The sequence below is a fragment of the Medicago truncatula genome, chromosome 3 (genome assembly GCF_003473485.1).
Source record: "Medicago truncatula cultivar Jemalong A17 chromosome 3, MtrunA17r5.0-ANR, whole genome shotgun sequence".
NCBI classification, from domain to species: domain Eukaryota; kingdom Viridiplantae; phylum Streptophyta; class Magnoliopsida; order Fabales; family Fabaceae; genus Medicago; species Medicago truncatula.
Genome location: NC_053044.1, coordinates 6,044,211 through 6,071,049, shown reverse-complemented (window position 1 = coordinate 6,071,049; position 26,839 = coordinate 6,044,211).

Below are 26,839 nucleotides of genomic sequence, written 5' to 3'. Positions count from 1 at the left end.
CAAACTCTCAGCTGTAGATATCATATAGAAGTGAACATGTTTGCCCTAATTCACCCTAATTTGCCCCAATCCCTAGCATTTTTCCCTCCTTAACATATATTTATTTCTAATCTAATCTCACATGTTGATTCAAACTCTATTTTCACACTTGATCACACCCGTTGATTCAAACTCTGAAAATGTTCTCTCATATAACTTAGTTAATGAAATTGAATACGTAATAAATGCTAATCAAATCTGTCAACAACCCGCTGGACTAAGTGCTAATCTAATCTCACCCGTTCAAACTTTATTTTCATACTTGATCACATCCGTTGATTCAAACTCTGAAAATGTTCTCTCATATAACTTAGTTAATGCAATTGAAGATGTATTAAATGCTAATCAAGTCAGTCAACAACCCTGTACACTAATTGTTAATCTAATCTCGTCCGTTCAAACTCTATTTTTACACTTGATCACACCCGTTGATTCAAACTCTGAAAATCTTCTCTCATATAACTTAGTTAATGCAATTGAAGACGTAAGAAATGCTAATCAAATATGTCAACAACTCCCCTGCACTAATTGCAAATCTAATCTCACCCGTTCAAACTTTATTTTCACACTTGATCACACCCGTTGATTCAAACTCTCAGCCGTAGATATCATATAGAAGTGAACATGTCTCATGTTTTCCCTAATTCACCTTAATTTGCTCTAATCCCTAGCATTTTTCCCTCCTTAGCATATAGAAGTGAACATGTTTGCAATTTATATACAGCTATAACGAATTCTATCAACGTATCATCAAACCTCTAATGGTTGAACATGATGTTGAAACCATGTTGGTGTTGTATTACTTGAAAGGTTAGTAATCTAATTATGTTCGATGCTTATTCTGCATGTTCATTCTGACTTTAAAATAACATTTTTTTTCTTCATGTTTTTACAGCTCCATTGGATCCAATTATGATCAAAATAGTCTGTGTGAAGGTTGAGTCCGTCAAACAAAATTGAGATTGGTTGCATGTAATTTGCATTTGTGCAATTTTGGTCCTGTTGGCATTTTGCACCTGTTCAAATTGCAACTTCATTCAATGTTGCTGGATTGTTTTTATTTTGGTTGTAAGTACTTTTAGTTATCATATAATGCTTTTATGTTGATGGTTTTGTAATCCAAACTTAGTATTTTATCAATCCTCATGATTTCGTTTGTGTTATAATCGATTTACAATTGTTGCTACATATCTAAATTTCATTGTTATAAGCTGCAACTTAATAACAAATACCGTATTATAAGTTAGTTTGGTAAGAGATGATGTTAAAAAGAAAAGGCGTTCCTTTAGATTTCATCAAATACACTAATGAATTTTTACTAGTGTGATATAAAGCCAACCAATCTCACTTTTCATCTGTTTCGTATAATTATAAGGGTTGGAACTTGATACAATACTTTTAAGGATTAGAACTTTATACAGTTACAGATGCATAGTGTGGAAACAAGCATATATAAACAAATGGATATTTGATTGATCTATTAATATCCAACTAATATGAGAAGCATATAAGATACATAATTAGAACAAAGTTCTTCCGACACTTATCAATGGATAAAAAGCCATTTGCATGTTAATTTCTAACGTGTTCCGTACCACTATGCGAGTAGCAAATGCTGTCACACTAATGAAAGAATGCAAAGTAGATTTAAATTGACAGATTATTATGACATTAATTGTTATTGACCAAATTCTTATTGCCTAAGGTGACGCTTACGTTTACTTATGAGATGCAGAATGAGAATTAATGTAATTAATAAACTTGATGGAATTGACAGGCGTCACAATTAATAGGAGACAATCATAATTATTAGCATTAAGATCAAAATGTTAGACTTCTAAGTGGTGCATCTGATATGGATATAGAAGAAAGAAGAGTGTTCTCCCTATCAAATGTCGTTTACCATGAAATATTTTGTAATGTATGATGATGAATGTAAAACGTTAATAATAACTAGACTATGACCTTATCGATTTGTTATCATTATTTTAAATTAGGGCTAACTTAAACTTTATCATCCTACTTTTATTGTTTACTATACATTCATTATGCTATAACTTTTTCGTTTATATTTCATTTGGTAAGACCCGTGCTATAACAATGAATGGCTTCAAGGGTTATATAGTATCAGAGAATCATTGATACCGGTTTATAATAGAAGTGATTTTTTTGCTGGAATGAATGCAATTCAAAGAAGTGAAAGCTTTAATTCATTTTTTTGATTCTTTTGTAAATGCTTCAACAACATTGCAAGAATTTGTATTAAAATTTGAAAAGGCTCTTGATAGCCGCTTACAGGCAGAAAAAAGAGAGGATTATGAAAATAAGCATACATCTCGCAGGTTTACAACATGTCAAAACTTGAGGTGCATGATGGATCTATCTATACAAGAAATATATTTTGTAAATTTCACGATGAGCTTGCGAAGATCAATAAATTTAGAAAAAAGAAGATTAAAAGAGAAGGAGCTAGCTATGTTTATCAAAATTGCATATATTTTTGAAGGAATCTTTTTTAGCATGAAAAAAAACAATGGGAGAAGAACACAAAAAAATCAATCAATTAAAAGACATTTAATGTTTTGTTATTTTATAGTGATAAGTGTTGACTACAATAGAAAATGAAATTAAAGTCTACCATATCAGTTAATCTAAGTCATTAATAATATTGGAATTAAAAGTCAAGATTTTGGACTCAAAATATCTCCCATCATATATATAAGGTCTAGAGTTCGAATCCCAGACACCACCAAAAACAAAGGATTTTTTTTATTATGATGGTTATATTATATGTTTCTAAGCCAAAGAGTGAAGATCTAACATATATAAGTTAATATTTCTTTTTTTGGGAAGCAGTGATGGAGCAAGGATGATCATGGAGGATGATGCATTATAGAAAGATATCATTTTTCTCGAAAGGGTTTAAGAGGTTGCGAGTTTAAGAGGTGTATCAAATTGGTAGAACGAGATCTCATTATTGCGAACAGGGAAACTATAGAGTCTACATATTAGTTCTATGATGGTATCTTCAGAAAGGTAAGAGATGGCTAGTATACATATTTTTGGAATGATCATTGCTTTTGTGTAATTCTTTTCCCCAAACTATTTCATGTTTTTGTCTTATATATATATATATATATATATATATATATATATATATATATATATATATATATTGTGAGGGAGGGGTGGCATTGTAGGCGGATGAATGATCGTTTCATGTGGGAGCTTATGCTTTTGGGTGATCTACTCAGACCTTTAGAGAGTCCTGTCATCTCTAAATGTGTATATTTTATGTGGGAGCTTACTCAGTAAAGTCAGCTTATAGGTTTTTACATAGGTGGGCTAGTGAGGTTGATGGGATATCCAGAGATATTGCGTATCTTCTTTCTAGGGTGTGGGAGTCGTGATCTTCACTCAATAGGAAGGTTTTTGTTTGTCACTTGCTTTAGGATGGGATCCTCACACACTAGAATCTCTTTTCTTTTGGGATTAGAGTTAATTATATGGTATCTCTTTTGTTTTGTGTAATGAGCATATTTAGTCAGCTTGTCACCTTTTTTTTATAGACGTTCTTTACAAAGTCAGAAATGGTATCATGTTCTTAGGTGGTTAGCGGTCGGGGTCTTGTTTACCTCAAATTTATTGAGTCTTTTTAAAATTTTGTTAAACTTGGACAGTGGGAAAAATGAAATGTTAGGTTTCTTTCTAGTCTAGAAAAATATTGTGTGCTCCTTGAGGAGATCCGCAAATGGTCGCATAGTTTATGGGAAGGAGACATATTCCTTTTATGAGTGGATTATGAACGCATTTTGTGTCAATTGTTAATATAGACAAAATATTGAGCATCCAAATCACTTGATATAAATCCAGATATTAATCTAAAAATGAGTTCCCCGTTTGTTTGACTTGGCAATCTCTTTGAGACGCCTGGCGAACATCATACAGAGGAGATTCCTTCTTGTTTGGAAAATTCGTAGACGCTTCAGTGATGGACAAGAGCCTCGATAATCATCGTTTTCCATTTATCCCATGATATCTTTGTTTATGATGTCAGCCCTCATTACTTGTTTTCATCAAATTATTTTTATTTATTCTTTAGTATTTTGGGTCAGACATCTAGTGGAAATTTGGATGTTGAAATTAAGCAAATCATGTCATTGATTATGTTGGTGTTTCCCTAAATCCCCAATTGAATAAAGTTGAATTGCTTATAATCGTCTATCCTAATTAAAGACCTAAATAACTCAATTGCTTTAACCATTCTTCTTGACATTAATAGGAGAGAGTGAAACTTAGAGATGGAGCTGCAATGGGGAAATCGATAATCAATGATTCATGAGAGAGACAAAGTTGAATTACTGCATCCATTCTCTTCTTTCACTTCAACTATTTCATCATATCATTTCTTTTCTAATTTCTTTTCCTCATTTACTTTGTTTCTCTTTTCATTTCTATTTAGTGATTTAGTGATTTTTTACTCTTTTCATGACTTTTTATTATCATTCATCATTTTTTGTTACATGCAACCATTGTTCTACAGTAAAAAAATAAAATAAGGTATTACTATGTTTCTCTTTTCTTCTATCTCTTTTTTTGTGCAAAATACCCCTACATGTTCTCATAAAAGAAGTTGACTGTATCCATTAATTGAATCCATTAGCAATCTACTTTATTATTTCTCCTCCTTTTCTTGCAACAAGAATCATGTAAAGGCCTGAGTATTAACTATATGAAGCACAGGCATTTGGAAGATTTGGAAGGCTAGAAATAAAATTAATTTCTCAAGTAAGATATTGGTGCGTGGTGGAGGAAATTGTAGGTGCTATTGAACTCACGTCATGGATGTTATTTCTAGCTACGGTCAGAATAATGGTACTTTATTTAAATGATATCCAATCAAGGAACTCCCATATATGATTAGATTATGTTCAACTACATCGGTATAACACTAAAATCTCCCTTTCTCCCTAGATTCAGTATAATAAACATACAAAAGATTCCATCTGCTTTTCTTGTCATTGGTGATATATTTTCACCATCTACAATTGTTTCTTTATGGAGTTACGAAGCCAAACTTCATTTTCACATGTTTTGCAATAACCCTAAAATTCACAACTAGTACTATTTTTTGCTTGTTTCTTGAGATAATTTCAGTTTTATGAATAATATCTTATGTATTTTGTTGGTTGAAAAATTCGTTAGTTGTTTCTTACCAATTAATTAGAGAAAAAATCGATAGAAAATATGTACTAATTGTGAACCTGTGCATCTCTCAGGGAATTTCTACTTGCCATGTTAATTGTGGTGAAGTGTGGGAAACAACAACTATACCAAGAAAATAGAGAATACTCCTTCTGTGCAGTCTCTCCCATTTCATTACCGGCCACCAGATTCTCGGAGGGTTGAAAGGAGCTTGAGCACTGCTAGGAACCGACACATAAGCATGATGATGAAACGCACCGTTTCACTAATTGGAAAGAAAAAAAAAAGTAATTAAGTATGAGAATTATTAATGATAATGGATATATGTAGAACTTACTAGACACACACGTGGGGGAAAAAAGAACATAACACACATAACTTTCCCTTTCCTTTCTCCTCTCACTCCCGTTATCTCTCTGTCCCTCATTCCTCTTCTTCTATTTCTTTTTCCTTCCTTTCCCAAATCAACCATCCTTAAGAATAATTGATCATCTAAGTAAAGCAACTTCATATTCAAGCTCTATTGGTAGAAATTTGGGGGTTAGGGTTTGTGCTTTGAAGTAATAGGAGAATACCCATATTGTGAGAGTTGCTCATTGAGACTCTTTGAGGTATATTTATAAACATACAATTCAATTAGTGTTTATTTACACATGAAGATTCGTTTAGAAATTATTTTGTAGGTTAGAATGGATAATGTAGGGATTTTGTGGTTAACTCTAGTTAGAGAAGTGGTAGAATGAGTTTCTAATTCATGAGAAAATATTATTGATGTTCAGATATGACGCCGGACGCTTCACATGCTTCTTCAGGAGTGGTTAGAGAGCAAACTGTAAGATGGTGAATTTGTTAAGCAGAACAAGATCAGAGAATAAGGAAAAGGAAAAAGAAGTAATAACTAAAAACAACTTTCTTCAATACTCATCTGTTTTATTTATTGGGTCAATAATACATTATATAGTCCTTTCCCTTTGTTAGAGAAAGAGCATATTCTAACAGACTGGCACACTAGTACTATTGAAGCCTTATCTTAACAGATGTGACTATGACTTTGTACATGATCTCATATGAGTACCCTAACAACTTTGCCAAGTAAAGTTGTTGTTCAGGTGTCTGAATCACCTGGGTCATTAGCTCCCTTAGACTCCTTTGATCCGTGTGTATCACAAATTTGTTCCCAAGAAGATACGTACGCCACTTTTTTACTGCAGATGTAATGGCGCAGAGCTCTCTAACATATGTAGAAGCTGCTAACATCCTTGGACAGAACTGTTTGCTAAAAAAACAGATTGGGTGACCTTCTTGAATTAAAACTGCTCCCATGCCTGAGCCTGAAGCGCCAGTTTCTAGTATAAATGGTTTAGAAAAATTTGGGAGAGTGAGTACCGGTGCTTCGGTCATTGCTTGCTTCAATGTGTCAAAAGCTTTTTGGGCCGATTAAGTCCAAAGAAAGGCGTCTTTCTTTAGTAAGTCGGTGAGAGGTGCTGCGATGGCAGCGTAGTTGCGCACAAATTTGCGATAAAATCCGGTTAAACCAAGGAAACCTCTGAGGTGCTTGACTGATCGAGGTTGAGGCCACTCCACCATAGCCCGAATCTTTTCGGGGTCAGGTCCGACACCTGAGTCCGAAATCACATGTCCTAGGTAGACAATGGAATTTTGAGCAAATGAGCATTTTGAATACTTGAGACAGAACTGATTTTCGACAAGACAACCATATACCACCTCTAAATGATGAATGTGATCCTCTAGTGTATGACTATAAACTAGAATATCATCGAAGAAGACAATGACGAACTGTCGGAGATATGGCTGAAAGATCAGATTCATTTCGGATTGGAAGGTAGAGGGTGCATTGGAGAGTCCAAATGGCATGACAAGGAACTCGTAGTGACCTTGATGTGTACGAAAAGCTGTTTTGTGAGTGTCTTGGGGAGCCATTCGAATCTGATGGTACCCGGAGCGGAGGTCAAGCTTGGAGAACCAACGTGTACCGTGCAATTCATCAAGTAATTCATCGATTGCCGGTATCGGAAAACGGTCCTTCACAATCAGAGCATTAAGAGCTCTATAATCAACACAAAATCGCCAAGAGCCATCCTTTTTCCGGACAAGGAGGACCGGTGAGGAAAAGGACTAGAATTCTGTTGAACGATACCATTAGCCAGCATGTCACGGATTTGGGTTTCAATTTCTTTCTTTTGAAAGTGAGGGTAACGGTAGGGACGAACATTGGCAATCTGATTGTTGTCAATTAGTGGGATTTTGTGGTCAATGGGGCGTGGTGGAGGTAAAGTGTGAGGGGTTGCAAATAGAGTAGAATATTCTTTGAGGAGGGTGTTGATACGAGCATCTGAATGTTCAGATGGTGTGGATGGTGTGGTGGGGGTAATTTTCTGGAGTTGAATTAATGTATCAATGGCATCAGTGTTTACTAGTCTTTGGAGTTGGTGAAGGGAGGCCTCTTCAGGCGCTGGTTTTGGTTCCCCAGATAAAAGGATGTGGTGGCCATTTTTAATGAAGCTCATAGTAAGTTGGTTGTAATCCGTGACAATTGGGCCCAGCGTTTTCAGCCACTGAACCCCAAGTACAAGTTCAGCACCACTCAGTGGTAAAACAAACAATTCTATTGAGAATTCATGAGGACCTAGCATCAATTGTACCTTGGAACACATAGCTGTACATTTCAGTTCCTCTCCATTACCTACCAAAACTTGGAATTGTGGAGCTGGTTGTAGTTGGAGACCCAGATGCTTGGCTATTCTGTCTTGCAGGAAATTGTGGGTGCTACCACTGTCAATGAGTATGTTAACGGGTTTTTTGTTGATGTGTCCAGTGATTCGTAGGGTTTGTGGGATAGAATGGCCCATTAAGGCATGTAGGCTTATTTGGGCTGGTTCGGTTTCGGACAGGGTATTCGGGTCGGGTTGTGGGTCGGATTCATTTGATGATAGGGTTAAGTGGGTGGCTTCCTCTGTGGCTTCAGGTTAGTCTGTGTGAACAATAAGGAGGTGAAATTGACGACGACAACGGTGGCCTGGTGTTATCATGGTTTTTGGGTGCCAAGCCATTAATTGGACTTGAACCTTTTGACCGTCGATATCTCTCTTTTTTCTTGGGAAGGGTAAAAGGAGAAAAACCCTTAAAAAGTTCTAGATTCGGGGGTCGTTTTCGCTACGGGAAGGTGTTAGGCACCCGGAGCGATTATGGTATTCCATAAGAACCGCTCTCCTAAGTCTATTTCTACGCTTTAATTTTATTGCTTATTTGTAAAAAAAGGGGAGGTATGATTAGTGAAGAATGGGGGTGAGAAGAAGCAGAATTTGATTTTTACTTCGGCTTGGATGAGTTTTGACTCATTGCCTACGTACCCTTTTAAGGGATCAAAACCGTTCGTAGTTCATTCTCAAAAATGGTTTTTGTTTTTGTTGGTTGATTTTAAGTTTGAAAAGAGATTTTGAAGAATAGAGATGAGAGGCCTCAAGGGCATAAGATTTGGAAAGTGTGAGGTGGAATTAGTCATTTTGCAAAAGTAAAGTCCAAGGAGGATTAGGATTTATTGAAAATTTTACTTAAGAAAATAAAAGGGAAAAGTTATTGGAGTTTTGACTCCATTTTATTTTTTTCTTAAAAAGTTTTCAAGTGAGGTTATTTGCATGTCTTGGAAAAGTTGATTTTTTTTCTAAGTGTTTAAGCCTAAGCGCTTATCTAACCATACAATCCTATGCATACATCTAAGGTGAGTGTGTGCGTGCCAGTGCGTCATAGTGTCCATAGTCCATATTACAAAAATTCCCTAAATACATTCTATGGCCCCTTTGCCAAGCTACAAACCAATGGTAAAATATTACATCACCGAATGAATTACAATTTGCAAAAAAAGAAAACTAAACTAATGGAGACAATAGTGAAGATGGTGAAGTGCTATGAAGTGATCAATATGAAAGGAAATGTTAGTAGAAAATGGTAAAAAAAGAAAGAATATGGCATGAAGCGATGGAAGAAAGTACGGCATAAAACGGTAAAGTGACGATGAAAATAAGCCGGAAACATGTAATGAATAATGCACATGATGCAAGAACAAAACTCAACACATCAAAACAGTGACATATGCATAGCAAACAGTAGCAAAATTCATATGGAATAGTATGCAAATCAAACATGACGAACACGAACATTATGCACATGAAGTAACAGGTAAAAATGCGAGAAAAGTGACTTAAAATAGTAAAAACCCTTGACAAAACAACACTAAAATTTTTACCAACTTTTCCAAGCAAAATACCACTGAAAATTATCAAGAAAAATAGTAAAATGACATGGTAAATTTCTTGGAATTTATTGATAAAAATTAACATGAACAAAGGGTGCAAACAGCAGGCAAGTATGGTGCAAGTAGCAAAAAAGCAAAAAAAACGTAAAAGAAACTTGAGCCCAAACCAAAGCCCAAAACTACAAGGTCCAGATGCACAGGAACCACACGATTGATCCAGGATCCTGAAACCCTAGATCAAACGGCCAGGAATCAAAGGGGAATGGACCGGTTCTGGACCGGTCCGGTTCACTGGCTATAAAAGTGAAGGGGGACCGGTTTAAATCATTTCACACTTTCCTTTCTCTCTCTAAATTCTTCTCTCTTCTCTCATCTCCCACCTCTCTCTAACCTCGCCGCCGGCGAGGATGAAGCTACGGCGGAGACCTTGAAGGTCCGCCGGAAACTTCATCTTCTCCGGCGAGTTCATGCAGTTTCCGGTGAGTTCATGCAGTTTCCGGTGAAAAATTTCCAGAACTTAAAGATTTTTACGTCTTTTGATTCGTCCTTTAACCCTAAACACGAATCCAGCAATCATTTTCCCAAACACAGCTTGATGCGATGTAGATCTGAAAATTTCGTACGGTTTTGAAAATTGATTTTCTTTGATTTTTTGAAAGAAAAGGTTTAGATCTTCACGGATCTACATCGTTTCGTTGTTTACTGCTTCTCTGGTGCTTGTTCTTGTTTTCAAAACTTAGATCCTTACGGATCTAGGTTTCGTGCTTACGGTTACGGTTTTCTTTGAATTCTGGAAATTTTGGATCTGTTTTGCTTGCGTGATTTTTTTTACCGGTTTAAACTATGATTAACACTTCTTGAAAAGAGATTATGAGTTTTACCTAAGGTTCTGGTTGAAACCTTTAATGGAGGAAATCTTTGGAAAACTTTGATTCTGTTCTTGATGATTTTGATGATTTTGCTTGCTTTTGGACCGAAAATAAATCGGTTTACCGGTTCTGCTTCTTCATCTTCTCTGATTCTTCCTCTACTTCTCTCTCTGTGATTTCGTGTTTGAGCTTGCTTCAATACTCCTTGAATCTGCGTGAAAAATCCCTATGATCAGTGCTTGAGCTTGCTTCAATGTGAGCTCGCACTTTGAATTGTAGGAGAATTCTTCAATCCGGTGATGAAGATTCACACGAATCTCTGAGGATTGATGCGAAAATTGTTGATTCTGATGAATTTTTGAGTTTCTGGAAAACGGTTAGGGTTTTTTGTTCTTGGTGTTCTTGAGAAATTCTGAGAAATTTTCTGTTTCTGATCCAACTGAATGGAGAGAGAGAATCTGATTGTGTTTATGAGTTGGCGTGTGATTAATGGGTCTGTGTGGCACTGTACACCTTTTATAGCTTGACATGTGTGCTTCCGAACAAATGAGAAAGTGACACCTGGACCTGAAAAAAAAGAATGGCACGGCCTTGGACAAAAAATGAAATTTGGACCTTTCTGCAAAAATAAGAATTTTAAGGACTAAACTGCAATTAACCAAAAAGGACTGAAATGTAAATTGGAAAGAAAATTGGACTGGGATGCAATTTTGGACCTCTTTGGGGACCAAAATGTAAAATAAAATAAAAAAATAAAATTGGAATAAAATTGGTAACCTGACAAAACGTAAAGTGAAACTAAAATAAAATTGACAAAACGGACTAAAACGAACCAACGGCCTAAATGAGGTACTTCAAAGTAACCTCTCTATGCCAAAATTTTGTGTGAAATGACCAAAATGCCCCTAGGGCTAAAAATGACCTAAACAGATTGAAATTGACTTAACACTGACTCAGACGCAAGTTTGAAATGAATTTAACAGGGTTTACTGATGAAATGTTAAAAAACAATCTGAAAAGACTCAGAGACAGTCACAAGGATGAAAATGGGTCCCACTGCAGGAAATGACCAAAATACCCTTCTGTATGACTTTTTTGCAAATTTTGAAATAAACTGTAGAAAAAGCAATGTAATGATTCAGAGACACTTTTGAATGCCTTACAAGACAAGTAAAGACATTTTGAAAAGTTTTGTGCAAGAAAAACATAGGTAAAATTGTGATGGAAAATACTGCGAGGCAGAGACAAATTGAACTGTGCAGTTGAAATTTGATAACTGACAAAGTTTGAAATGAAATTGGGCCCAGTATTTTTAGGTCCAAAAACAGGGTATAACACCTGCCCCTATTTAAGTTTCTTTGTCTGGACAGTCAAGAGACGGAGTCTTTGGCTTGACAGGACGAAGATACTTAAATATTAGCAATTTGCACTGTGTTTGGACGTAAAAATACGCCTATCCCATTTTCAAATAATATGCATGCCATGCATCATTTGGATTATGAATGCAAGACCTCATGGGGATTGGAATTAACAAAATATGTCGTATCCATTGCGGGATTGGTAGACATTGACAAAGATAGTGAATAGCAGAGTAACGGGAAACTGGAAACAAGTTGGACAGGTACAAGCTGCTCTTGGATTCGAACTAGCCACTTGACCGGGAATGAAACAAACAGACAACTGCGAGTTGTTCTTACGGATTCGAACTGGTCACTTCACAGGGGATAGAGGTTACTGGACAAACATGAGTTGTTCTTATGGATTCGAACTGGTAACTCACTTGGGGATATTGGAAAGTGCGAGTTGTTCTTATGGATTCGAACTGGTAACTCACTTGGGGATATTGGAAAGTGCGAGTTGTTCTTATGGATTCGAACTGGTGACTCGACTGAAAACATGTAAAATTGGCAGGTACGAGTTGTTCTTAAGGATTCGAACTGGTTACTCGACTGAAAGCAAGGCAAATAGACAGGTGCGAGCTTGTTCTTGGATGCGAACTGGTTACTCCACCGGAGACAAACAGATAGATAGGTACAAGCTGCTCTTGGATTGAGCTAGTCACTTGACCAAACGGAAACATATTGACAGGTACAAGCTGCTCTTGGATTGAGCTGGGCACTCGACCGATAACATAAGCAAATTGATAGGTACAAGCTGTTCTTGGACTTGAACTAGCCACTTGACCAAACAGAAACATATTCACTGGGGATTAGTTTGTTTGACAAAATATAGATTGAGATTGACTTGACGTCGATTTGATTTGAAAGGTAGAAATTGAGACTGATGTTGACATTGGAAATGCGATATGCATGGATGATATAACAGTTTCATTAAATGCATGGGTACGCAATATGCATGATTATGCATGTATGAATGCTTGTAATGCATGACTGTTGGCAGTTTGTAGGCACGGCTTCACGGGGAAGGCAAGACATTAGAGTATTGGGCACGTAGTGGCTCGTGCTATATTACACATTCTTGGAAATCCTCTTTGGAGATGACGTCGTTGGGAGACGTGTCGGAACCATAGCTGAGGGCAGGTAGATATGCAACTTGCTGGAGATAGAATCTTGGAAGACCTGACTGGGGAAAATGCCGTTGTGCTGGGCATGTTGTAGACATTGCATCTGTGGTCAATGCTTTTTGCATGTTATATTCTCAATTTCATTCATTCATTTTTTGCATCCCATTTTTGCCTGGATCGCCCTTTCGGGTTTTCGATCCACCGGGGAAATAAATTCTTTTCAATGCCCCATTTTTGCCTGAACTGCCCTTTCGGGTTTTCAATCCAGCGGGGTGCTCATTCTTGCCTAAGCCGCCCTTCCGGGTTTTCAACTTAGCGAGCCTTTTCATTTTCATGCATTTTCATTCTGTTTTTTCATTCTTGCCATTGACCACAGACTATCCTGGAGGAGAACCTGCTTGTAACACATATTGAAATAGACATCAACATACTCTCACTCATGCATGTTTCATTTGAATGTACCCTGTTGCTCAGGTTTGCTTTTCAAAATAGACAAAAAGTTTTCAATTTTCAAAATGTTTGTTTCAAGCATTGTCATTATCAAAATAGAAAGAAAATGTTTTGTATATAGCTTTGAAAGTAGAAGAAAAAATAGAGTTTTCAAACAAAAGCAAAGGCTCAAATTGATGTATAAGAGTGGTGGTCAGCCAAAGGCATGACTCCACGGATTCACAAAGCTTGGAAAATGGTAATTTTATTGGTTGGTGGTACATTGAACACAGCAATCATTACATTTCCTGGAAACTTTGAATTCGCAAGCGTAGGAGCTTTAGATGAAGATAGTCATCAACGGCAGCAGATGCCCCAAGGGGGACGGTGGTTGGCCAGATATAGTTACTTGCCTTTTGTTTCAATCTCATTTTTGCATGAACCGCCCTTTCGGGTTTTCGGCTCATCGAGACGCTCATTCTTGCCTGAGTTGCGTACAATCTCAGCGAGCTTTTCATATTTGTTTTGTCCCTTATTTTTGCCTGGACCGCCCTTTCGGGTTTTCGATCCACCGGGAAGCGCATTTTTGCCTAGGCCGCCCTTTCGGGTTTTCAACCTACCACGCTGTTCTTTTCATATTTCTAGGCAAAGTATTTCTTGACTATATCGGCATTCACTGGATTTGGAAGTTCTACACCATCCATGTGCGTAAGGATTAAAGCACCACCGGAGAAGGCCTTCTTGACAACATAAGGACCTTCATAGTTAGGCGTCCACTTGCCCCTTGGGTCGGGTTGCTGGCTTACCCTCCTTTTCAATACCAGTTCCCCTACCTTGAATTCTCGAGGATGGACTTTCTTGTCAAAGGCAGTCTTCATTCTTGCTTGATATGACTGTCCACGAGCCATGGCATCCATACGTTTTTTCCTCAATCAAATTCAACTGATCATACCGGCTTTGGCACCATTCAGCCTCAGATAACTTTGCTTCCATGATCACACGGAGAGATGGGATCTCCACTTCCAAAGGAAGAACTGCTTCCATACCATATACAAGAGAGAAAGGGGTTGCCCCGGTTGAACTGCGCATGGTAGTACGGTAGCCATGCAGAGCATAGGGTAACATCTCATGCCAGTCCTTGTAAGTGGTTACCATCTTCTGGACAATTCTCTTGATATTCTTGTTGGCGGCCTCAACTGCACCATTCATCTGAGGTCTATAGGGAGAAGAGTTATGATGCTCAATTTTGAATTCTTCACAAAGAGCTTGCACCACATTGTTATTCAGGTTGGTACCATTGTCGGTAATAATCTTGCTGGGAACACCATATCGACAAATGATGTTGTTCTTGATGAACTTAGCTACCACTTGCTTGGTCACATTGGTATAAGATGCTGCTTCAACCCACTTGGTAAAGTAGTCAATTGCCACTAAGATGAAACGATGACCATTTGAAGCTTTCGGTTCAATTCTTCCAATCATGTCGATGCCCCACATTGAGAACGGCCATGGGGATGACATAACATTGAGAGCGTGCGGAGGCACATGAATCTTATCAGCATAGATTTGACATTTGTGGCATTTTCTGGCGTACTGGTAGCAATCATGCTCCATGGCCATCCAGTAGTAACCTGCTCGTAACAACTTCCTTGACATAGTATGCCCTGTAGCATGGGTCCCGAAGGTACCGTCATGTACATCATGCATTAACTGCTCTGCCTCGTGTTCATCAACACATCTTAACAATACCATGTCATAGTTTCTCTTGTACAGAATATCTCCATCTAACAGGAATCTACTGGCCAATCTTCTCAGGGTCTTCTTATCTTGTTTGGAAGCACCCGACGGATACTCACGGCTCAGCAAGAACTGTTTGATGTCGTAGTACCAGGGTCTATAGTCAACCACATTTTCACCAGCCTGATCGATCACATCCCCAATAGCAAACACATGTGAAGGTCTTTCAAGGCGCTGCACTTTGATTACTGGCACATCATTCCAATGGTTTACTCGAAACATGGAGGATAGAGTAGCAAGAGCATCAGCCATTTGGTTCTCATCACGAGGAATATGGTGCAGCTCAACCTTTGTAAAATATGTCAGAAGACGTCTCGCATAATCCCGATAAGGAATCAACTTAGCATGATGGGTCTCCCATTCACCCTTTATCTGATTGATGACGAGCGCCGAATCTCCATAGATGTCGAGGTGCTTGATTCTCATGTCAATTGCTTCCTCGATCCCGAAGATACATGCTTCATACTCAGCCATGTTGTTGGTACATTCAAACAAAATTCGGGCGGTAAAAGGAATATGATGCCCCTGCGGGGATACAATGACTGCCCCAATTCCTTTACCATAAGCATTGACAGCACCATCAAAGACTAAACCCCACCTGCTATTGGGATCTGGACCTTCATTAATCAACAGTTCTTCGCAGTCTTTTGATTTCAAATACATGATCTCTTCATCGGGGAAATCGAACTCAATTGGTTGATAATCATCAAGAGGTTGATAAGCAAGGTGATCGGCAAGAATGCTACCTTTGATTGCCTTTTGAGTTTTGAACACAATATCATACTCAGACAAAAGCATCTGCCAGCGTGCAATCTTTCCAGTAACAGCAGCTTTCTCAAAGATATACTTTATCGGATCCATTCTGGATATCAACCAAGTTGTATGATTCACCAAATAATGACGCAGGCGTTTGGCAGCCCAAGCTAGGGCACAACAAGTCTTCTCAAGCATTGTATACCGAGTTTCACAGTCGGTGAACTTCTTGCTCAGATAGTAGATAGCATGCTCTTTCTTTCCAGTTTCATCTTGTTGACCAAGCACGCATCCCATGGATTCATCAAATACTGCCAAATACATGATCAAAGGCCTTCCTTCCACGGGTGGGACAAGGATAGGTGGTTCCAGCAGGTAATTCTTGATGCTATCAAAAGCTTCTTGGCATTCATCGTTCCATACAATAGGCTGATTCTTGCTCAAGCAGTCGAGTGATCTCATATGGTACATCATCATCCTCTTCATCTTCGGCTTCATACACAGGGAATTCAAAATTTGGAGGAACCGTAGGATTACTGTGTTCAACGGGTTTATTATGGTTCAAACTGCATAGAATGGTTGAATGATTTTAGAAAATGGTTTTTTTTTTTTCTCTTTTATGCAGTTCTTTGAAATTGATAAGAAAAATAAAGATGTTTTGGTTTTTTCTGGTATTACCATTATTTCCAAGAAAAAAATAAAAAAAAAAAATCACTAAAAAATAAAAGTCGTGAAAGAAACGACGATTTTTGTTAATAACGGCGATGCCGAAACAAACACGCCCTTCCAGAAATATCACTTTCGCTTCGGGCAGAGCGAGAGGATGGTTATTTTGAAAAACAAAACACTTAAGCAACAAGACACATTATTCGGAAACATGCATGATTGAATGAATGTTGATGGCATCACAATTTCTCGCAATGCCTCCTGGTATAACAAACATAGGCCTAGGACTACATCCAGTCGCCTCTTCAGTAATTGCATTGATAAACTCAGCACTGTAGAAGATTCATGTGGAGACTCCTGAAGTTGGGGAATATCCGAGACCCTCTTTATGCTTATTCTCAAGGAGTTGTATTAACTTGCCCCAGCCAGCAGCTTGTCCTTCTTGGATGTCATTGACAGTCAGATAATTGTCGTTCATCAGTTTCTGGATGTCATTCTGAACAACGTAGCAACCCCAAGGATTATGGAAGCATTCTGGGCAACTGGCATGATCATGGTCAAACAGAGAGGCTTGGCATAACTCGATGTGTAGTGGCACCAGAGGAGTTGCAACGTTACAAACGTCCGATCTGGGAGCTTCCTCATATACCTCAATCATGTTTACAGCAGCGTGATTCGGAAGAGGATTGTCGACGACATGAGGGACGTTGTTCTCAAAAGTCAGCTTCCCTTGATCAATGAGCTTCTTCACGATATACTTCAAAGCATAACACCCCTCGACATCATGACCTAAGGCACCTTGATGAAAGTCACATTTGAGATCAGACCTGAACCTTGGAGGCAACGGATCAGGTGGGGGCTTACCCTGTCTAGTTGTACAATGCCCTCTTTGGAGTAAAGTTGGAAGCAACTCAGCATATAACATCGGTATCGGAGGGAAAGTAGGTCTGGCTTGCTGATTTTGTTGTTGTTGTTGAACCGGCAACTGTTGTTTCATCTGTTGGGCGATTGCATTGACGGGCACTTGAGGTTGACCCGGTGGCAGAGGGTACTGATGATAGAATGGTGGAAAGAAGGGATGCTGAGAGTATTGCGCATACGTGTACGACGGAGGTAGCTGAGCAGCATTGATGTCCATGACCTGGAACGTGATCAGAAAGGTTTCGGGACAGATAGTTATTGGCAGATCTATCTCCCCAAGAATGTTCTTACGGGATCCGTCGAAGGCTTTAACCAGAAAGGTGCTCATTCCCAAGGGAGTTCCCCGATCCAGAGTGGCCGTTGTCTGAGGCAAGGTGGTATTGACAGAGACATGGTTCTTCCCAGGAATCTGGCCATTATTGACAGTACCAGAAACGCCAGCTGCAGTACTGGGAGTGAAGAACGGTGGAAGCCCATACGGAAACCCAGCTGTCATAGCAAAGCGAGCGTCTGCAGATGTGGTTGGGAGCACGCTTGTAGTCACCGGTGCAGCTGTGGCTATAGGGATAGCCGTAGCTGATTGTTCTTGAGCGGCTAGCAGAGCAGTCATGACATCATTAGCTTTAGCCAATTCCTCCCTTAGAGTGGCTAACTCGGTACGGAGCTGAGCGTTCTCTTCTTCCATAGCCTTTTTCCTTCTTCTGTACTCTCTGGGTCGATCGATTCTATCAGGTTCGTAGACCTTCTGAGCACGAGCCACTTTTCAAACTGTGGCAGAGGAACCAGGAAGTAGTGAACAATTGGAAGCCTTTGTGACCGATGTATGATGCATATGATGCATGATATGCAGATGCAAATGCAAAAACGACTCTTTTTAATGTCATCGAAGGACTTTTTAAACAAATTCGAAACATTGTAAACACTGTTAAACAAGCAAAATAAGGTTTTACAATGGTAAACTTATGAATACAAGTTCACACCTGCGGTGTCTTACAATGTTTCGATCTGTCTAAAACAATCTTCGATGTATGCGTGAAAAAAAAACTTATGCATGAATGCATGTATGCATGGTTGTTTTGTTTAGTTACAAAGAACAAGGTGGGTTGAGATTCAAAGTAACAGGGCCACGGATGGACACGGCGTCCGGTGAACTAAGGCTTTGGATAGTAGTAACCAAGGTTCTAACACAGTTCCCAAACTGCAACCTCTCTCACATATATCATGGTAGTACAGGACGACACCCGTTCCATGATTATTTGTGAGAAGGTCTAGTTTGAGTGTAGTATCGCGTGACGACTAAAGTTTGAGACAACACTCAATTTAGCCACCGCACTACGTCCTAAAAAGGCTAGGATGGGTTTGGTAACTACGGTTCATAGCTTCGTCGAACAATTGAAAGTGAAGTGCCTAAGCATGACAACACACGCCGACAATATCACCTTCAAAATGCCTCAGCTATGTGAGATTGATCGCATAATCCAATACACGAGGCAACCCCCGGATCGAATTGTCGATTATATCTCTACCTAATCATAAGTTCACTCAGCCCGGGTATAGGACTTTTGATATTCTCACCCCACACGTTAAATGAAAGTAAACAAGTATTTACATATGTAAGCAATAAAACAAAGCGTAAATATAAACTAAGGAAAACTAGGCGCGACCCGCTAAAAAAAAGTCCCCAGTGAAGTCGCCATTTCTGTTATCATGGTTTTTGGGTGCCAAGCCATTAATTGGACTTGAACCTTTTGACCGTCGATATCTCTCTTTTTTCTTGGGAAGGGTAAAAGGAGAAAAACCCTTAAAAAGTTCTAGATTCGGGGGTCGTTTTCGCTACGGGAAGGTGTTAGGCACCCGGAGCGATTATGGTATTCCATAAGAACCGCTCTCCTAAGTCTATTTCTACGCTTTAATTTTATTGCTTATTTGTAAAAAAAGGGGAGGTATGATTAGTGAAGAATGGGGGTGAGAAGAAGCAGAATTTGATTTTTACTTCGGCTTGGATGAGTTTTGACTCATTGCCTACGTACCCTTTTAAGGGATCAAAACCGTTCGTAGTTCATTCTCAAAAATGGTTTTTGTTTTCGTTGGTTGATTTTAAGTTTGAAAAGAGATTTTGACGAATAGAGATGAGAGGCCTCAAGGGCATAAGATTTGGAAAGTGTGAGGTGGAATTAGTCATTTTGCAAAAGTAAAGTCCAAGGAGGATTAGGATTTATTGAAAATTTTACTTAAGAAAATAAAAGGGAAAAGTTATTGGAGTTTTGACTCCATTTTATTTTTTTCTTAAAAAGTTTTCAAGTGAGGTTATTTGCATGTCTTGGAAAAGTTGATTTTTTTTCTAAGTGTTTAAGCCTAAGCGCTTATCTAACCATACAATCCTATGCATACATCTAAGGTGAGTGTGTGCGTGCCAGTGCGTCATAGTGTCCATAGTCCATATTACAAAAATTCCCTAAATACATTCTATGGCCCCTTTGCCAAGCTACAAACCAATGGTAAAATATTACATCACCGAATGAATTACAATTTGCAAAAAAAGAAAACTAAACTAATGGAGACAATAGTGAAGATGGTGAAGTGCTATGAAGTGATCAATATGAAAGGAAATGTTAGTAGAAAATGGTAAAAAAAGAAAGAATATGGCATGAAGCGATGGAAGAAAGTACGGCATAAAACGGTAAAGTGACGATGAAAATAAGCCGGAAACATGTAATGAATAATGCACATGATGCAAGAACAAAACTCAACACATCAAAACAGTGACATATGCATAGCAAACAGTAGCAAAATTCATATGGAATAGTATGCAAATCAAACATGACGAACACGAACATTATGCACATGAAGTAACAGGTAAAAATGCGAGAAAAGTGACTTAAAATAGTAAAAACCCTTGACAAAACAACACTAAAATTTTTACCAACTTTTCCAAGCAAAATACCACTGAAAATTATCAAGAAAAATAGTAAAATGACATGGTAAATTTCTTGGAATTTATTGATAAAAATTAACATGAACAAAGGGTGCAAACAGCAGGCAAGTATGGTGCAAGTAGCAAAAAAGCAAAAAAAACGTAAAAGAAACTTGAGCCCAAACCAAAGCCCAAAACTACAAGGTCCAGATGCACAGGAACCACACGATTGATCCAGGATCCTGAAACCCTAGATCAAACGGCCAGGAATCAAAGGGGAATGGACCGGTTCTGGACCGGTCCGGTTCACTGGCTATAAAAGTGAAGGGGGACCGGTTTAAATCATTTCACACTTTCCTTTCTCTCTCTAAATTCTTCTCTCTTCTCTCATCTCCCACCTCTCTCTAACCTCGCCGCCGGCGAGGATGAAGCTACGGCGGAGACCTTGAAGGTCCGCCGGAAACTTCATCTTCTCCGGCGAGTTCATGCAGTTTCCGGTGAGTTCATGCAGTTTCCGGTGAAAAATTTCCAGAACTTAAAGATTTTTACGTCTTTTGATTCGTCCTTTAACCCTAAACACGAATCCAGCAATCATTTTCCCAAACACAGCTTGATGCGATGTAGATCTGAAAATTTCGTACGGTTTTGAAAATTGATTTTCTTTGATTTTTTGAAAGAAAAGGTTTAGATCTTCACGGATCTACATCGTTTCGTTGTTTACTGCTTCTCTGGTGCTTGTTCTTGTTTTCAAAACTTAGATCCTTACGGATCTAGGTTTCGTGCTTACGGTTACGGTTTTCTTTGAATTCTGGAAATTTTGGATCTGTTTTGCTTGCGTGATTTTTTTTACCGGTTTAAACTATGATTAACACTTCTTGAAAAGAGATTATGAGTTTTACCTAAGGTTCTGGTTGAAACCTTTAATGGAGGAAATCTTTGGAAAACTTTGATTCTGTTCTTGATGATTTTGATGATTTTGCTTGCTTTTGGACCGAAAATAAATCGGTTTACCGGTTCTGCTTCTTCATCTTCTCTGATTCTTCCTCTACTTCTCTCTCTGTGATTTCGTGTTTGAGCTTGCTTCAATACTCCTTGAATCTGCGTGAAAAATCCCTATGATCAGTGCTTGAGCTTGCTTCAATGTGAGCTCGCACTTTGAATTGTAGGAGAATTCTTCAATCCGGTGATGAAGATTCACACGAATCTCTGAGGATTGATGCGAAAATTGTTGATTCTGATGAATTTTTGAGTTTCTGGAAAACGGTTAGGGTTTTTTGTTCTTGGTGTTCTTGAGAAATTCTGAGAAATTTTCTGTTTCTGATCCAACTGAATGGAGAGAGAGAATCTGATTGTGTTTATGAGTTGGCGTGTGATTAATGGGTCTGTGTGGCACTGTACACCTTTTATAGCTTGACATGTGTGCTTCCGAACAAATGAGAAAGTGACACCTGGACCTGAAAAAAAAGAATGGCACGGCCTTGGACAAAAAATGAAATTTGGACCTTTCTGCAAAAATAAGAATTTTAAGGACTAAACTGCAATTAACCAAAAAGGACTGAAATGTAAATTGGAAAGAAAATTGGACTGGGATGCAATTTTGGACCTCTTTGGGGACCAAAATGTAAAATAAAATAAAAAAATAAAATTGGAATAAAATTGGTAACCTGACAAAACGTAAAGTGAAACTAAAATAAAATTGACAAAACGGACTAAAACGAACCAACGGCCTAAATGAGGTACTTCAAAGTAACCTCTCTATACCAAAATTTTGTGTGAAATGACCAAAATGCCCCTAGGGCTAAAAATGACCTAAACAGATTGAAATTGACTTAACACTGACTCAGACGCAAGTTTGAAATGAATTTAACAGGGTTTACTGATGAAATGTTAAAAAACAATCTGAAAAGACTCAGAGACAGTCACAAGGATGAAAATGGGTCCCACTGCAGGAAATGACCAAAATACCCTTCTGTATGACTTTTTTGCAAATTTTGAAATAAACTGTAGAAAAAGCAATGTAATGATTCAGAGACACTTTTGAATGCCTTACAAGACAAGTAAAGACATTTTGAAAAGTTTTATGCAAGAAAAACATAGGTAAAATTGTGATGGAAAATACTGCGAGGCAGAGACAAATTGAACTGTGCAGTTGAAATTTGATAACTGACAAAGTTTGAAATGAAATTGGGCCCAGTATTTTTAGGTCCAAAAACAGGGTATAACACCTGCCCCTATTTAAGTTTCTTTGTCTGGACAGTCAAGAGACGGAGTCTTTGGCTTGACAGGACGAAGATACTTAAATATTAGCAATTTGCACTGTGTTTGGACGTAAAAATACGCCTATCCCATTTTCAAATAATATGCATGCCATGCATCATTTGGATTATGAATGCAAGACCTCATGGGGATTGGAATTAACAAAATATGTCGTATCCATTGCGGGATTGGTAGACATTGACAAAGATAGTGAATAGCAGAGTAACGGGAAACTGGAAACAAGTTGGACAGGTACAAGCTGCTCTTGGATTCGAACTAGCCACTTGACCGGGAATGAAACAAACAGACAACTGCGAGTTGTTCTTACGGATTCGAACTGGTCACTTCACAGGGGATAGAGGTTACTGGACAAACATGAGTTGTTCTTATGGATTCGAACTGGTAACTCACTTGGGGATATTGGAAAGTGCGAGTTGTTCTTATGGATTCGAACTGGTGACTCGACTGGAAAAAGAGAAAATTGACAAGTACGAGTTGTTCTTATGGATTCGAACTGGTGACTCGACTGAAAACATGTAAAATTGGCAGGTACGAGTTGTTCTTAAGGATTCGAACTGGTTACTCGACTGAAAGCAAGGCAAATAGACAGGTGCGAGCTTGTTCTTGGATGCGAACTGGTTACTCCACCGGAGACAAACAGATAGATAGGTACAAGCTGCTCTTGGATTGAGCTAGTCACTTGACCAAACGGAAACATATTGACAGGTACAAGCTGCTCTTGGATTGAGCTGGGCACTCGACCGATAACATAAGCAAATTGATAGGTACAAGCTGTTCTTGGACTTGAACTAGCCACTTGACCAAACAGAAACATATTCACTGGGGATTAGTTTGTTTGACAAAATATAGATTGAGATTGACTTGACGTCGATTTGATTTGAAAGGTAGAAATTGAGACTGATGTTGACATTGGAAATGCGATATGCATGGATGATATAACAGTTTCATTAAATGCATGGGTACGCAATATGCATGATTATGCATGTATGAATGCTTGTAATGCATGACTGTTGGCAGTTTGTAGGCACGGCTTCACGGGGAAGGCAAGACATTAGAGTATTGGGCACGTAGTGGCTCGTGCTATATTACACATTCTTGGAAATCCTCTTTGGAGATGACGTCGTTGGGAGACGTGTCGGAACCATAGCTGAGGGCAGGTAGATATGCAACTTGCTGGAGATAGAATCTTGGAAGACCTGACTGGGGAAAATGCCGTTGTGCTGGGCATGTTGTAGACATTGCATCTGTGGTCAATGCTTTTTGCATGTTATATTCTCAATTTCATTCATTCATTTTTTGCATCCCATTTTTGCCTGGATCGCCCTTTCGGGTTTTCGATCCACCGGGGAAATAAATTCTTTTCAATGCCCCATTTTTGCCTGAACTGCCCTTTCGGGTTTTCAATCCAGCGGGGTGCTCATTCTTGCCTAAGCCGCCCTTCCGGGTTTTCAACTTAGCGAGCCTTTTCATTTTCATGCATTTTCATTCTGTTTTTTCATTCTTGCCATTGACCACAGACTATCCTGGAGGAGAACCTGCTTGTAACACATATTGAAATAGACATCAACATACTCTCACTCATGCATGTTTCATTTGAATGTACCCTGTTGCTCAGGTTTGCTTTTCAAAATAGACAAAAAGTTTTCAATTTTCAAAATGTTTGTTTCAAGCATTGTCATTATCAAAATAGAAAGAAAATGTTTTGTATATAGCTTTGAAAGTAGAAGAAAAAATAGAGTTTTCAAACAAAAGCAAAGGCTCAAATTGATGTATAAGAGTGGTGGTCAGCCAAAGGCATGACTCCACGGATTCACAAAGCTTGGAAAATGGTAATTTTATTGGTTGGTGGTACATTGAACACAGCAATCATTACATTTCCTGAAAACTTTGAATTCGCAAGCGTAGGAGCTTTAGATGAAGATAGTCATCAACGGCAGCAGATGCCCCAAGGGGGACGGTGGTTGGCCAGATATAGTTACTTGCCTTTTGTTTCAATCTCATTTTTGCATGAACCGCCCTTTCGGGTTTTCGGCTCATCGAGACGCTCATTCTTGCCTGAGTTGCGTACAATCTCAGCGAGCTTTTCATATTTGTTTTGTCCCTTATTTTTGCCTGGACCGCCCTTTCGGGTTTTCGATCCACCGGGAAGCGCATTTTTGCCTAGGCCGCCCTTTCGGGTTTTCGACCTACCACGCTGTTCTTTTCATATTTCTAGGCAAAGTATTTCTTGACTATATCGGCATTCACTGGATTTGGAAGTTCTACACCATCCATGTGCGTAAGGATTAAAGCACCACCGGAGAAGGCCTTCTTGACAACATAAGGACCTTCATAGTTAGGCGTCCACTTGCCCCTTGGGTCGGGTTGCTGGCTTACCCTCCTTTTCAATACCAGTTCCCCTACCTTGAATTCTCGAGGATGGACTTTCTTGTCAAAGGCAGTCTTCATTCTTGCTTGATATGACTGTCCACGAGCCATGGCATCCATACGTTTTTTCCTCAATCAAATTCAACTGATCATACCGGCTTTGGCACCATTCAGCCTCAGATAACTTTGCTTCCATGATCACACGGAGAGATGGGATCTCCACTTCCAAAGGAAGAACTGCTTCCATACCATATACAAGAGAGAAAGGGGTTGCCCCGGTTGAACTGCGCATGGTAGTACGGTAGCCATGCAGAGCATAGGGTAACATCTCATGCCAGTCCTTGTAAGTGGTTACCATCTTCTGGACAATTCTCTTGATATTCTTGTTGGCGGCCTCAACTGCACCATTCATCTGAGGTCTATAGGGAGAAGAGTTATGATGCTCAATTTTGAATTCTTCACAAAGAGCTTGCACCACATTGTTATTCAGGTTGGTACCATTGTCGGTAATAATCTTGCTGGGAACACCATATCGACAAATGATGTTGTTCTTGATGAACTTAGCTACCACTTGCTTGGTCACATTGGTATAAGATGCTGCTTCAACCCACTTGGTAAAGTAGTCAATTGCCACTAAGATGAAACGATGACCATTTGAAGCTTTCGGTTCAATTCTTCCAATCATGTCGATGCCCCACATTGAGAACGGCCATGGGGATGACATAACATTGAGAGCGTGCGGAGGCACATGAATCTTATCAGCATAGATTTGACATTTGTGGCATTTTCTGGCGTACTGGTAGCAATCATGCTCCATGGCCATCCAGTAGTAACCTGCTCGTAACAACTTCCTTGACATAGTATGCCCTGTAGCATGGGTCCCGAAGGTACCGTCATGTACATCATGCATTAACTGCTCTGCCTCGTGTTCATCAACACATCTTAACAATACCATGTCATAGTTTCTCTTGTACAGAATATCTCCATCTAACAGGAATCTACTGGCCAATCTTCTCAGGGTCTTCTTATCTTGTTTGGAAGCACCCGACGGATACTCACGGCTCAGCAAGAACTGTTTGATGTCGTAGTACCAGGGTCTATAGTCAACCACATTTTCACCAGCCTGATCGATCACATCCCCAATAGCAAACACATGTGAAGGTCTTTCAAGGCGCTGCACTTTGATTACTGGCACATCATTCCAATGGTTTACTCGAAACATGGAGGATAGAGTAGCAAGAGCATCAGCCATTTGGTTCTCATCACGAGGAATATGGTGCAGCTCAACCTTTGTAAAATATGTCAGAAGACGTCTCGCATAATCCCGATAAGGAATCAACTTAGCATGATGGGTCTCCCATTCACCCTTTATCTGATTGATGACGAGCGCCGAATCTCCATAGATGTCGAGGTGCTTGATTCTCATGTCAATTGCTTCCTCGATCCCGAAGATACATGCTTCATACTCAGCCATGTTGTTGGTACATTCAAACAAAATTCGGGCGGTAAAAGGAATATGATGCCCCTGCGGGGATACAATGACTGCCCCAATTCCTTTACCATAAGCATTGACAGCACCATCAAAGACTAAACCCCACCTGCTATTGGGATCTGGACCTTCATTAATCAACGGTTCTTCGCAGTCTTTTGATTTCAAATACATGATCTCTTCATCGGGGAAATCGAACTCAATTGGTTGATAATCATCAAGAGGTTGATAAGCAAGGTGATCGGCAAGAATGCTACCTTTGATTGCCTTTTGAGTTTTGAACACAATATCATACTCAGACAAAAGCATCTGCCAG